A 13,138-nucleotide genomic window follows, 5' to 3' on the forward strand; every position below is an offset into this window, starting at 1 on the left:
TATACCGTATAAGTAGAATTTTTAGCGAGGATTTAATTTTGGCATTATTAGCGAGGGTGCTGGCATCGCTAAAATTGAATATCGCTTAAAATTAAATTGCGTATTATTTGCAATAGTTTCTTTAGTTAGCATTTTAAAATCGCTAAATTTACTTCTCGCTAAAAATAAAATACCATATTTCAGGTAGAAATCGCTAAATTTGCGTTTCGCTAAAATTTCAACTTATACGGTATATAATACAAGGCATTATAAGATACACCAGCATTTAGTAAATTTTCTTTACTGTTTTTTTTTTTAATTTTTCTCAAATATTAGAAATTAGTATGAATTTAAAAAGAAGAGTTACCCAGGAGCAAAATTGTTGATCTCCTAAAATTGAAAAAAAAAACTACATTAAACATTGTATTAGAACAACTACAAATGGTAATAAGTCGTTGGTAATTATTGAAAATAAAGTCATACATTGGTTAACAAATATTTTATCCCTAAAGAAAATATGTTCTCTTCCAATAAAAACTTCCACAACATTATTGTTCTGCTCCTATATAACAAGTAGGAGCAAGAATTTGTAGGTGTAGATATTAGATGTTGTCTGTTCTACGTAAAGGTTACAGGCCAAAAACTGTCCATTCTGTGAGAGGAAAGGACTATCAGAGGGCCTTTAGGCCCGACAATTGTTCTTTTTCTCACAGAATGGACAGTTTAGGGCCTATAACCTACTTAAAACATTTACCATATTGTGTTCATAATGTATTCTCTCAGAACTTTTTCTCATCCATTGTACTAAGTAAGCATTGTCTACTTCTTGGACTGTCTCAGGTAAAGGTTGTTTATAATCAAAAGATTCTTATACTTGTAATTGTTAATTTAGCGAACAATTAAAGATAAGTACAGTTTTTAAATAACTGACTAAATAATATTTTATCACAAGGCATGAGATCCCAATGCCATTTAGCTGTGATTGTGCATATTAAAAGTATGTCTTATTCCGAAGGAGGAAGATTATTTTTGATGCAAAACAAATTCAGATATAAAGAGCAATGCATGTGTCATTCTCAAGTGATATTTTGAATCTGGAGCCTAGGATTGTCAAAAAAATTAACGTTTTTACTGAAGAGTGTGTTTAAATATTATTACACTTTGGAACGCTAAGTAAATATAAGCTTTCAGTATTGAAAGATGTAACAACTGTTTTTACTGGAATTCTTAAATAAATCTTAAAAAAAAAAAAAAAATAGCTAAAATTTTTGCTCTTTTTCAACGAATACACGTTGAGAATTGTTTGATGCAATATTTTTTCGATATATGTCACGAATCTTCGAAATATGTTATTACAATCATTTTCCTGATCTTACCATGAAAAAAATATTTGAATGCGTTTTCAAGTAGCAAAGTCCATTTGCAAGGAGGCAATCGACCGATTGCACGATTATTTAACTTACCATCTTCCGACCGACAAAAATTATTCACACAGCGCTGACCACGTGGACACGTAGATTGACCCAAAATCTATAAAATTATAAACGGTACCTCATTATCATAAAAAAATTACACAATATGAAACTTATAAAAGATAAAACTTAGTGAATAAGTCATTTTATAGGTCATTTGTTTCTGCACATGTTGACAACGGGACTATAACAGGAAATCAAGCGAAACTTTTTACTTACGTTTACACATGGTATCCCGGAGATTTGTTGTCGTTGTCCAAAGACACTAACAGTGGATCCCAAGAACAAGGCGATAACCAAATACCACATCTCTATTTTAAAGAGATTTATAAGGATGAAGTACAGGCAAAATATAATAGATAACTTATTATGAACATTATAATTCATTCCGTCTATTACAATGATTGTTAGTTAAGGCTAAGGTATGGGCGATTCCGATGCAAATGAGCAAACTGAAACAATTTTAAAGAGGTGTGTCATACAAAGAGGCTTTTAGTTCCGCTCTCAGTAATACATGTATATGCAGTGTGCATGCCATGTTATAGCCCATGTACAAGTATATCATGACGATATTGTTCTTTACCAATTTAAATAAAGAACAACAAAAAAAAAACATCGGCTCCAGGGTAAATTTTCTTTACCATCCCATCATGGTTTTTATTTACCCAAGTGACCTGATAGTTCAACTGAGAATGATTGATTTTTTGTATGTTGTTCTACGCATCGTTCGAGAAATGATTTTTTAATCACATTTTTTTTTTCTGTCGTGCGTCAGCATTCGTGTGTTGTTTGTAAATCTTGAACATTTTCGACTTCTTCTCCAGAACCACATGGCTGATTTCAACCAAACTAACCACAAACGATCCTTGTGTCAGGGGAATTCAAGTTGTTTAAATGAACGGCCACACCCTGTTTTAATGGGAGATTATTAAGTATTAGTGAAAATATGGTGACATTTAAAAAAAAAAATGTTTTATTTTCTTTCTTTATGTAACAACTTTACAATATGTGAAAATGAGAAAAATTTAAATGTAAGAAGCACATAAAAATAACTAATATATCCTAAAAATTTAAGAAAAGAAAAGAAAATTCGGATTAGCAAATATCCTTTTTAGTTACATTATTTATGTCATTTTGGTTATATTATCTTATCGGCCCTTTATGGTAGTATCTTTTAATTGAAAAAGAAAAACATTCAATCTTTTGAAATACAAGAAGGGATCGCATAATTGGCAACAGTAATTATTGTATTCTTAATATCCAGGAAAAAGGTAATGACCTTGTCCTGAGCTTGCCTCTAATATTAGTATAAAACGGTCAAATTCAATCTCACTGATGCCATCACTTAGTGATATTGTCTTCTTGATTATGTGAAAATTTCTTTAATTTTTTAATACAAGAAATATGCATATACAGGGAGTTTCATAATATATGCTACATTTTTAGAATTAAATATCTTCTTTGTTCATTTTTAATACAATAATGTTCTCTTATATTATTGAGAAAAATATTTTGTTAAGAAACAATATTTTAACTAAAAATATTGGATTCATGACATACACTAAAAGTGGAATTTAACATTTAGTAAAGTGTAATTTAACATTACTATTTTATCAAATGACAATACACCCTGCTTTCTAATGATACATGCAATTTTCATGGATAGCCTCCCATTAATTTTATATGCTTTCTATTGTCTTCGGAAGTTTAAAATTACTGCTATCGAAAATAGAAAGCCTATTTAAGCTACATGTATGGATTACCCAGGGATTGTTAAAACTGCATAGTGACTTTTCTGAAACACGGGATATTTCTCCATCTGCTTTGTATTAAACGATACAAATTATTAAAAAAAAGAAGAGAAATTCACTTTAGGAAACATTCACATTTCAAAGAAGGTTCGGATATTTGCTCAATAAAAACACAGTAAGTGTAGGAAAATGGAGTTTTATTATTGGCCCTACCACGTTCATCCCTCTGCCGAATTCTTTTGAAAGTACAGGACGCGGCAATATTCGACGAGTTATACAAATATCCAGAAAGACTATACAATGTAGTTTTAAGATTTTTCATTAATACTCAACAAGATTGCCACTTTTCCTAAGCATTAAGAATAAAATTAAAATTTGTATAAATGCAAGGATGTGTCATTCAAACTCGTCCAGAAATTTTAAGTTTAAATAACTTTTAGATGAAATAAGATTTTAATTATATTTTCGTCTAAAATGCTTTGCAATATAAAAGTCGTGATATTTCATAGAAAATCTGAGAAAATAATTTCAAATCTGTGTCTATGCACCTTTAATACAAAAGGAAAAGATCGAATATTGCAATGGTTGACATGTTATACATGTACAACCATGCTAAAGCTCTTTTAGTTGTATTAAATATGCGATAGGATGAATTTTAAATAGTTATTTGAATTCATTTGATCAGCAAATACATTTTCAATAATAATTTGTTAATTAAAAAAATTACTTGTACTTTGTTGAATTTAAAACGTCACTATTCTCTCAATAATCCTATTGAAACAAAGGTGAATCAATTACGATCAAGCAAGTTAAAACTTTAAAACAGAGACTAAATTCGTTAACTTTGGCAATTTCAGTTTTAATCGTTTTATAATGTGGCATTTCCGATGAAGAATAAATTGGAGAAATTATTAATATTTCTAAAGCATGTAGGTTTTTTTTTTAATTTGGTCGGATGTTTCCAATAAAATGTATTCCCTTCCTTGAGAACAAATTGCTGCAAATGATGTCTTTTTATACTAATAAACGGACTCTAAATAAGATATATCCCTACCTTGACAAAAAATGGTGCTGTCAGTCACTAAAATAGAAAATATATTTATATAGTAAGTACGTAATGTTAAAACGTTACCTTTTTGTAATAGATTCCACTATGTTTCACATACTGAGAAATTGCTGTCTTTTATACCTTATTCGATCTGCAAATACTAAAACGACCTTTGAATTAGTTTTGATACATCATGAGTTCCACTTGCAGGTTTGACATATTACATAATCAACATGCTGATCTACAAATTTCCAAATTAATTTGGAAATTCCTGTATCTAATCAAGTCCATGTAATGTCTAAACTCTTCTTTAAATCTACTCCTGTTCTTGATTTATGGGTCATAGGAAAATATTTTAAATATCTTCGTTTTGATTTTTTTTTTTTATGTTTTATTATTTGTCATATCTTTAAAAAGATCTTCTTTTTTATTTTAGGGAGCATTGAGAATTAAATAGAGTATTAATAAGTAACAGAAATAGCCAGATGTTTCTCATTTATAATTATATATTTGGAGTGTCTGAATGTGTGATTCTTATCTAATTTATTGCACTATTCTCTTAAAATATCATATTTATTATAAAGAACTGAATCTGGTTATTTTAGTTCAAAAATATAGAAGTGTAGACTATAGCCTCTGTTCTTGTTCACAATAAAACAATTTAAAATGTTCCCTGACTTTGCAGACCCAACACGGTAGCGCTAGCGTAGTGGTAAGAGTTCGATACGGATGGCTGAGTTCGATTCGTCGCCTTTGCCGCGCCGCATTAAACCCGAAATATAAACATATGTAGATGTTGTAGTGACCGTTCCTTTGCCTAGCGCTGACAGTTAAAAGTTGCATAATGAGTCAAAATCATGTGTTTCTTTTAAGATGTATCATACAACAAAAGATTTATGAAAAATATGAGTACACACCGAAGATATGACAACTAAACTGCACTGTAAAGCAAGAAAAGACTGCGCAATATAAGTGCTGGAAAAACAAAGGTTGTATCTACCGTTTCGTTGTTTGTGTGTATGTCAAGGCCACGCCACTTTTATTTTTTAGCTCAAACTTGTAAACAACATTCAACTGGAGCATGCAGAGGTGAGAAATATCATCAAATACGTTAAAACAACCATTTTGTAAAAAAAAAATTGTATCAAATTTCTTGGTCTACCTACATTTATTATAGGTACTTGAGACCATGTTAACCATGCTAAATTATTTAACTTTTCTGCGCACGCGTACAATAGGGAGGAAGATGTAAAGCAATATTTTCGTTATGGGACATACTGAAATTATTTTTACTTATATTTTTCTCCATAAAAATAGATTTTTTTATGTTCTGAAACCTGTAATTTTCTGAAACCTAATGCTTTCAGGAACTGAACAAAATTAACACGGGTCATGCAAAAATTCTGCGTTTGTCCATTTTCACATTTGTGCGTCAGGGTGTCTCTTTAATAAAAGAAAGAAAAAAAAACATTATTTGCATTTTAAAGTCTGTAAAATTAGCAACGCTTTAAATAAGAATTATAAATTTTTGGTTTAGTTTAGTTTTGTACCGTTTCATTAAATTTTTACCAAAACCTATTGGGAGGAGTAAAGTTTAATAGAGTTTTATAAGTCTCCTTTTTGTAAACACTGCAATAGTGCTCAAATAAATGATAACCCAATACCTAAAACGATATATTCTAGTAAAGTCTAGCTTCTATAGCCTCTGTTCTCCTTTACCATAAATCAATGTAAGATTTTCCACGACTTCAGAGACTAAGCACGGTAGCCTAGTTGTGGGTGTTTGCCTCGGATGGCTGTGTTCGATTCTCCTTTACTGCGCCGCATTAAACCTCAGATCAGATGTAACTTACTTGTAAGTAGTTACTGTTTCTTTGTCACGTGCATGACAGTGGAATTGATAATTAGACCTATTTGTCATTCCGGTGAGACCTTAAAAACCGAGATTTCGTGTCACGAGGCGTTATTCAAAACGATAAAGAAGCTTGATATGTTATGACATTGAGTACCGAAGGTCAAGATCTAGTAAATAACTTTAGACTAATTTTTTGATGCTAGATACATTATGACGTCATAATCAATTTCAACTTTCTTTTTCCCGTACTATACGGCTTTAGCAAAATTATGTAGAAAATAGGGTATTTTCATGACATTAAATTTGAAATCATATGAAAAGTAAACCGGATACCTATATTAAATTTTATATTGATTTAAAGAAGAGGCCATGAACATACTAATTACCGTTTTCTGAGAGACTGTAGGCAATCTGGATACATTTCCTTTGTCGAATATGAAAAAAACTCCCAAATTCATGACTGATTTTCTTAATTTTTCATTGAAAATGACAGTTTAAAATACAGTTTTTCATCATGTTTACCTACAAATTATGCCCCGAAACACCTTATTTGACCAAGCTAAAGTTATAAAGCATCAATAAATGAATTAATTTCTCAAGTTTGATAAATCTGTAGGCACCTTTCATTTACTAGATCTTGACCTTAAGCAATACTTAATGGGCCCTTTTTATGTACCATTTTACTTTAGAATTTATTACCAAATCGTTCTCTTTTGGGAATAGTTAGATACTAGTGGATATTTCTAATTAAAAAGCACGATAAGCAACACCTAAATCAGCATGGATTTGAAACAATCGAATATTTTTAAATGCCTATGGACACCCTAAAATTCCGAAAAAGTCTTACCGAACCTTCTTTTAGTTTCGTTTATGTAAATCAAGGCGAATAGATATTTAAATCGACACTTAAACAATATGATGGTGGATCATAGTCGGGCGCGTTTGTGGAATGTTCCTTTTTGCCAAATCTCTTTTTAAAAAATAAATGAAGTTGTGTAGTTGCCTGTAGCCATTATGATCAAACAAATAAATTGGTATATACTCTGGCATTTGGAAAAAAACATGCAACAATAGTTTCATTGAATTAGAAATTAAAAAGGAGTGTTTAGGTGGCTTTCAATACCTGTTTCATTGTCTTGCATGAATGTTAAAAATGTTTGACACTTTCATGAATGGCACTAAACTCTCTTTACCCTCCCGTTTTCTTAAACACATATATACAAATTCTAAGTGGCACGACTGACTAAATGATTCAAAACCTGCTGATGTTTTACAGTGAGCACCTTTGAATGTTTACCTGAGTAGAACGCACGTGACTATCAGTATTTAGATAATTTATTCCACACGTGGGTTCAACATGGGCCATACAGGTAAATAGCACTCACTAGCTATAAGAAAAATATTGTATTTTTTTGTACATTTTTAATATTTTAAGTACCAGCCTAATCGTATACAAATTTCCTACTTTCACGCAAGTTTTATAAATGTATTATGCGTCTTTTTTCATTCGCACAAGTTAGTACAAAGTTAGACTCATAGTAAACAAAAGCTTTGAAATGAATGACCGTTCTCGATTTACTATAGAAAATCACAAATGTCGGCTGACCCCTGCCACATTCTATGGTTTTGTTCTTTGTATATTCGTGAATTTCAGGGGTAAAATTTGTTGAATCGTACGGTTAAGATATCAGTTAATGATTTGGGATGAAAAATTTTGCTTAATTTGATAATTAAAAAATTAAGCATCATTTTTAAGTTCTATCAATAAAACTGAATTCTACAATGCAAATCGAACTATATTAAATGAAAAAACCGCGATTTAATTCCATTCAAGTAGAATTAAACTAGGGACTATATTTTGTGGCGGAAGGTTTTTTAGACGAAAATGATCAGGTTTTTTTCCATTTTGAACTATAACAGTACTTTTAATTTTGGATTCCTATTTTTCCATGCTGGTGCGCACAAAGCTGTTTTTTGCTGTGAAATGTGTTATGCTGGTTCTGAAATATCTATTAAATTATTTTTTATGAATTCTATCAACAAAGTGTGGCAAATATAGTTAATATATTCTGAAAAATTGAGTCAATTTTAACGTAAAATTGACACTTTTTTAGTAATATCTGAAAATGTACATCATATACCCCCACTTTTGATGATCTTTTCTAAATATTCAAGATAACTTTGACCTATTTGCTTAAAATCAGAAAAAGTTTAAGACTTTAAAATAATTTTCTTGCTGATTAAATTTTCAATGCTGGAAAAATCACATTTTATTAGTGCAGAAAGGTCAAATAATTGATTATGCGAAGCAATTTGAATTGAATTTTTTTCTTAGTCACAATTTTTAAGTGTCTTTTTTTTTTTAAACAGATTTAGAGTTCAATTGGTTTCATGCTTTAATTGGATAAAAATATTGGAGGGAAAACGTCGAAGATGTAATTTTCAATTAAGACACAAATTTCAGTGCAAAAAGGTCATATTATATGTACTGTAGCGCCAAAAGAAGCATATTGACCCCCATTTTTTGATTTGAATTTTAATTAAGCTATGTATGTAGAAACTAAAAATATACTTGGCAAAAAAAGTTTAAGACTTTAAATATCAGGATCGAACGTCGTTAAAGTCATTTCTTCTACTCCAAAAATTGCAACAATTTTAAATCGTCATGATAGTTATTCAAAGACAAGACTATCTCTCCACTGGTTTGTACTTATTAAAAGAAAAAGAAAGGCATAATTTGAATGAAACTTTGTAGCATTGGCAACCCCGTAAATAAAAATTATGAATTTTGGTTTAATTTACTTGTGTATTGCTTCATTAAATTCTGACCAAAACCTGATAAGAGGAATAAAGTTTTTAAAAATTCTATTATCCTCTTTTTTTGAGTAAACATTGCTATAGTTTTCATATAAATCAAAGACCAATATTATAAATTATGCATTTTAGTATAGTCTACTTGTGTACAAAATCTTATTGAAATTGAAACAAAATTGATAGTTGGGTAATATTTTGTAGTTTTTGGGAGTTGAACTATGTTCAGACTCCCTAGGTCGTCACGCGGTTTCTAGCGCAGTAATTTTACAATGAATTATATAGCGGCCGTCGTGGTGTTTCTGTGTCGGCCAATTTACTCCCATGTGATATTCAATACAAACTCGTACCAGTCTATATAAACTCGAAGAAACTTCCGCAATAAAAATAGTCCATCTCATTTTTCTGAATTAATCTAATTTTCATAAAAGATTTGAAAGTGAATGAAATAGAATTTTATTTAACTTAATTTGAATAGCATATTTTTGTCATCTCTCTTGAGAAATGACACGTGAATTTTGATTTCCGTATGAAAAAAAGTCCCAGTTTTCCGTTATTTATCATTCGGCAATCCTCGGCTGACTCCACTACGCTCCATTACAAAAAGTGCGAGGTCATCCAAGGAGCAACAACTGGTCTAACTGGTTTGACAATGACGCGATTGTCTAAATATAGAGATGTAAACAAAGATGTAAGGTCAAAGGAACGCTAAGGTTTAACCCAACTTCTTTCAATTTGTTTCAGCAATAAAGAGACAGATCAACGTTTCTTTTAAAAAAAAATACTGCGGAAAATATCACTGTCAGACATTTATTTGCTCTGACAAGTAAAATGATCTGTTAGACTGGAAAACTTTTGTCAGACCAGATACATGCAACTCATTTTTTTTACGTTGGTAAATTGAAAAAAATAATAGCATTAAAGTTTGTTGATCAATATTCGATCTCACAATTTCAAATGACATTAATTTTGCATCCTTAATTTCATGAATTTATCAGCATTCAGTTGGTCACGTGTACAACACCAAACCTGAACTTGAAAAATGTGTATGTACTTGCATTGCAGTATTACCTTATAAAATGTATCATTTGATTTTATTATATAATTAAAACAGTGAAAATTAATGAACAAACATGCGTATGCACGGACGCAATGGTATAATAATCCCAATGATCGATCTGTGAGAAAGATCGTTCCTCATGATTACAACTGGTTTTTTTTTCTTGTAGTAGCTCGTTAAACTATGTCTGATTTTTAATTACATTTGAATCAAATCAAAATCACAAACTTTAAGTGTCACTCGCGTGGCGCAGTTGTTAAAATAGTTTGCTCTAAAGATTCAAAGTAAGGTGTTAATTGATCCTTACGTCGCAGGTTCAAATCCTGTGGGATGCATTAGGAGATAAACTCTTTTGATGAGACCATATAAACCGAAATCCCATGTCGCAGTATGTGCTTGCACAAAACGATCCCTCACTACTCAGTGGTTTTGAGTGCCGTGTATAAGTAAAAATTTGTAGACTTACATGTAGCTAGCTCCATCAACAAGTGGTAGTGTCTCAATATGATTGAAAAATTATCGAACGTAAAACAAACAAAATGTAAAGTATTCAGATACTTACTTTTATATAGAAATTACTTGAAATGAAATTTAAAATTATGGAATAACAAAACTTAATGATCAAGTTATAAAGATAGATACATATGATAAAATAGATAAGCACGGAATTCTATAAAAATTAATTATTGTGTCCGAAAAGAAACATTCATACCCAAAAGAGAATAACAAATTAATACTTGTTTTAATCAGAGGAAGAAAAATGACAATCTAGTGTCTGGTGATGGTAACATCGAATATAAAGAGTGTTTGTTTGTTTGTTTCTTGGGACCAAATATCTTGTACACATTCTAAAAAGAGTAGGGGGCGTTTTGATTCAAATGCTTCAGAAATATAAGCGGATTGTTTGAGTTTGAGTAACAAATGGTACTGAAAGAAGTTTGAAACCTACCAACAAAATAGTATTTTCGAGTTTGGAAAAAATATTTTTTTGGTGGTGGGGTTTGTTTGTTTGTTTTGGTCAAATTGTTGAGGTAAGAATTAGAAAGAATAAATCCAGAAATAAACTTAACTGTTCTGCGCAATAAATATACAGTTTTTTCAATGGATGGCACTGTAGCTCTCCGATCTGTCAAAATCTTTTTTCGGAGAGCTACAGTTCTGCAGCTAATTTAAGAGCAGTCCCATGATCTTGGCTATTCAAATGCAATAGAAATTATTTTTAATGTTTCGTGTTATATCTCTAACAAATCAGATCTAGCTGACTTGAATCTGAAAGCATGAAACTGTTCCTATACTTCCTGTGAGATCTTTCAGATAACAATGTTCAACTCCCATGAGTACTTTCAGTACTTTGATTTGAAAATGTTCACAGTTAGAGGGGCAGATAGCTGGGCAAAGAGATGGACGGCCGAACTTGTGAATTTCGCATACAGCCGATTTTGTGGATTGCGCTTATAGGACTACGAATCCTAGACCCCTACGAACTATAAATTTGCCCACGTATCGGTTCACTAAAAATTCTGCATGTACATCTGACCTACCATATTTCATAAAAATACTAGTCCATAATCCAGTATAATGGTTGACCACGTGCATTGATTCCGCGAATTAAAATGATTCTTTAATCATAAGAGGTGATTAAGAATATATATTTTTGAAAGTTTTCAAAAATATCATTAGATTAAGGAAATTAAGGGACATTGCTGAATTTGGCGCTTTATGTTTCTTGTTCTTTTCTGATTTTAAAAAGGTTCAGTCGATAATCATATGAACATGTAGTAATTCATCTTTATCTATGCTTACTTAGTATCACAATGTTTTGCTTTCTACTCAGTAAAATCACTTTCAATTAATGGTGTGAATCACACATTATTTTGTCAACTGAAAATGTAATTATTACAAAAACACATTAATCATGGAAGAAAAAGCAAACAATGAAACACGACAGAGGTCATTTTTGTGCGGTAGAGCATCAATGTGAAAAACCAGTTTTTCTATGCGTAATCGTGTTGAATGACGATGTGCTATGTAAAATCAATTAATTAAGCCTTATTAAGACAAATGAAAGTAATGAATATTTTCATTAATTTACAAATACTGCCTTTTCAAACTGTGAACATCATTACAAAGGGCTTTGCTAAAAGTGAACGTTCAAGCATGAAGAATTCGTGGTTATTCTAATGCTTTTCTTGTCTACAAAATACATCATCGTTAACTAAGTTAAATTGGTTCGGGTTTTTCTTTTTTCTGAGAAATACTTCTTTTCTACAGTTTTAGTTTTTAGTTTTTACGAAGTAAACAAGTGTTTATGAACGTAAAAACAGTGCAAAGAATCCATATAATATATTTTTTTTATTATTTGAAAATAGTCCCGAAGGCATAACAAATTAATGCAACAGTAAAGTTCAACCACATGTATTTCCTGTGTATAGGGATTAGAAGAGAACACGACCGCAGGTAGATTGTCAGTCCTCAAGACTCACCTGTAAAATTAAGTCCCTCCCTCATCTGAGACTTACCAAACCAATAAAAAAATGTTTGCCTTTAAAAGTTAAACTTTTACGAGGTATATGTTTGTCTGAATAAAAAAAGAAACGTATCACTGATCAATGGTCACATAAAGAGAGTATAGATGAACTAAAACCAACTCCATGCCAAAGGCTTTTTGAGCATACACAATGTGTCATACATGTATCTAAGAACTTTGAAACTTAAGCAACCAATTATTAACTGTTGGCAGGACGTGACCATAGTAGTGTAGATTTTTTCCTCGATTCTGTACTAGTTTCACGATTGTGATGCATTATTCAAAGTCCATCATTTTAAGTTTTGTCCGCCAAACTGAAATATGATGCGACAAGATACACATACTGCTCAAAAGCCTACGTCTGTTCACTTGTCAAAACTGTCTTATTTACCAAATGCCATTTCGTTTGGAAATGTACATGTATCCCTGAAACTACAAAACATACATGTACACCCAAGGTCTGTTTTCTAGAAAAAGAGAGAGAATCAATTAATCTTTCACAAGAAACTGAATACTAGGTTCATGATTGCCATGCCCAATTATTGCACGGCCATGAGAATTAAGATTATTTATAGCAGATCCTGAGAATTCGGATGAAAAACCAAAAGTTAGCGTAATTAAAATGTGATGAAGAT

General features: G+C 31.0%; 1 long non-coding RNA gene across 4 annotated transcripts; it reads right to left on the reverse strand.

Annotated features, from left to right (window-relative positions):
- Positions 1-315: 315 nt before the first annotated feature.
- Positions 316-4,402, reverse strand: LOC134232460 (uncharacterized). Of its 4 annotated transcripts, none has more exons than XR_009984783.1 (4): positions 4,335-4,402; positions 1,671-1,762; positions 1,443-1,509; positions 316-369 (listed from the first exon to the last, which is right to left on the reverse strand). It is a non-coding gene; the product is annotated as an uncharacterized LOC134232460 (long non-coding RNA). The 4 variants fall into 4 exon arrangements; XR_009984785.1 differs by lacking the exon at positions 4,335-4,402 and adding an exon at positions 4,257-4,285; XR_009984784.1 differs by lacking the exon at positions 4,335-4,402 and adding an exon at positions 2,306-2,350.
- Positions 4,403-13,138: the final 8,736 nt, after the last annotated feature.

The sequence above is a fragment of the Saccostrea cucullata genome, unplaced genomic scaffold, assembly GCF_032062105.1.
Source record: "Saccostrea cucullata isolate Sc308-1 unplaced genomic scaffold, CSIRO_AGI_Scuc_v1 ctg4275, whole genome shotgun sequence".
In the NCBI taxonomy this organism is placed as follows: Eukaryota; Metazoa; Mollusca; class Bivalvia; order Ostreida; family Ostreidae; genus Saccostrea; species Saccostrea cuccullata.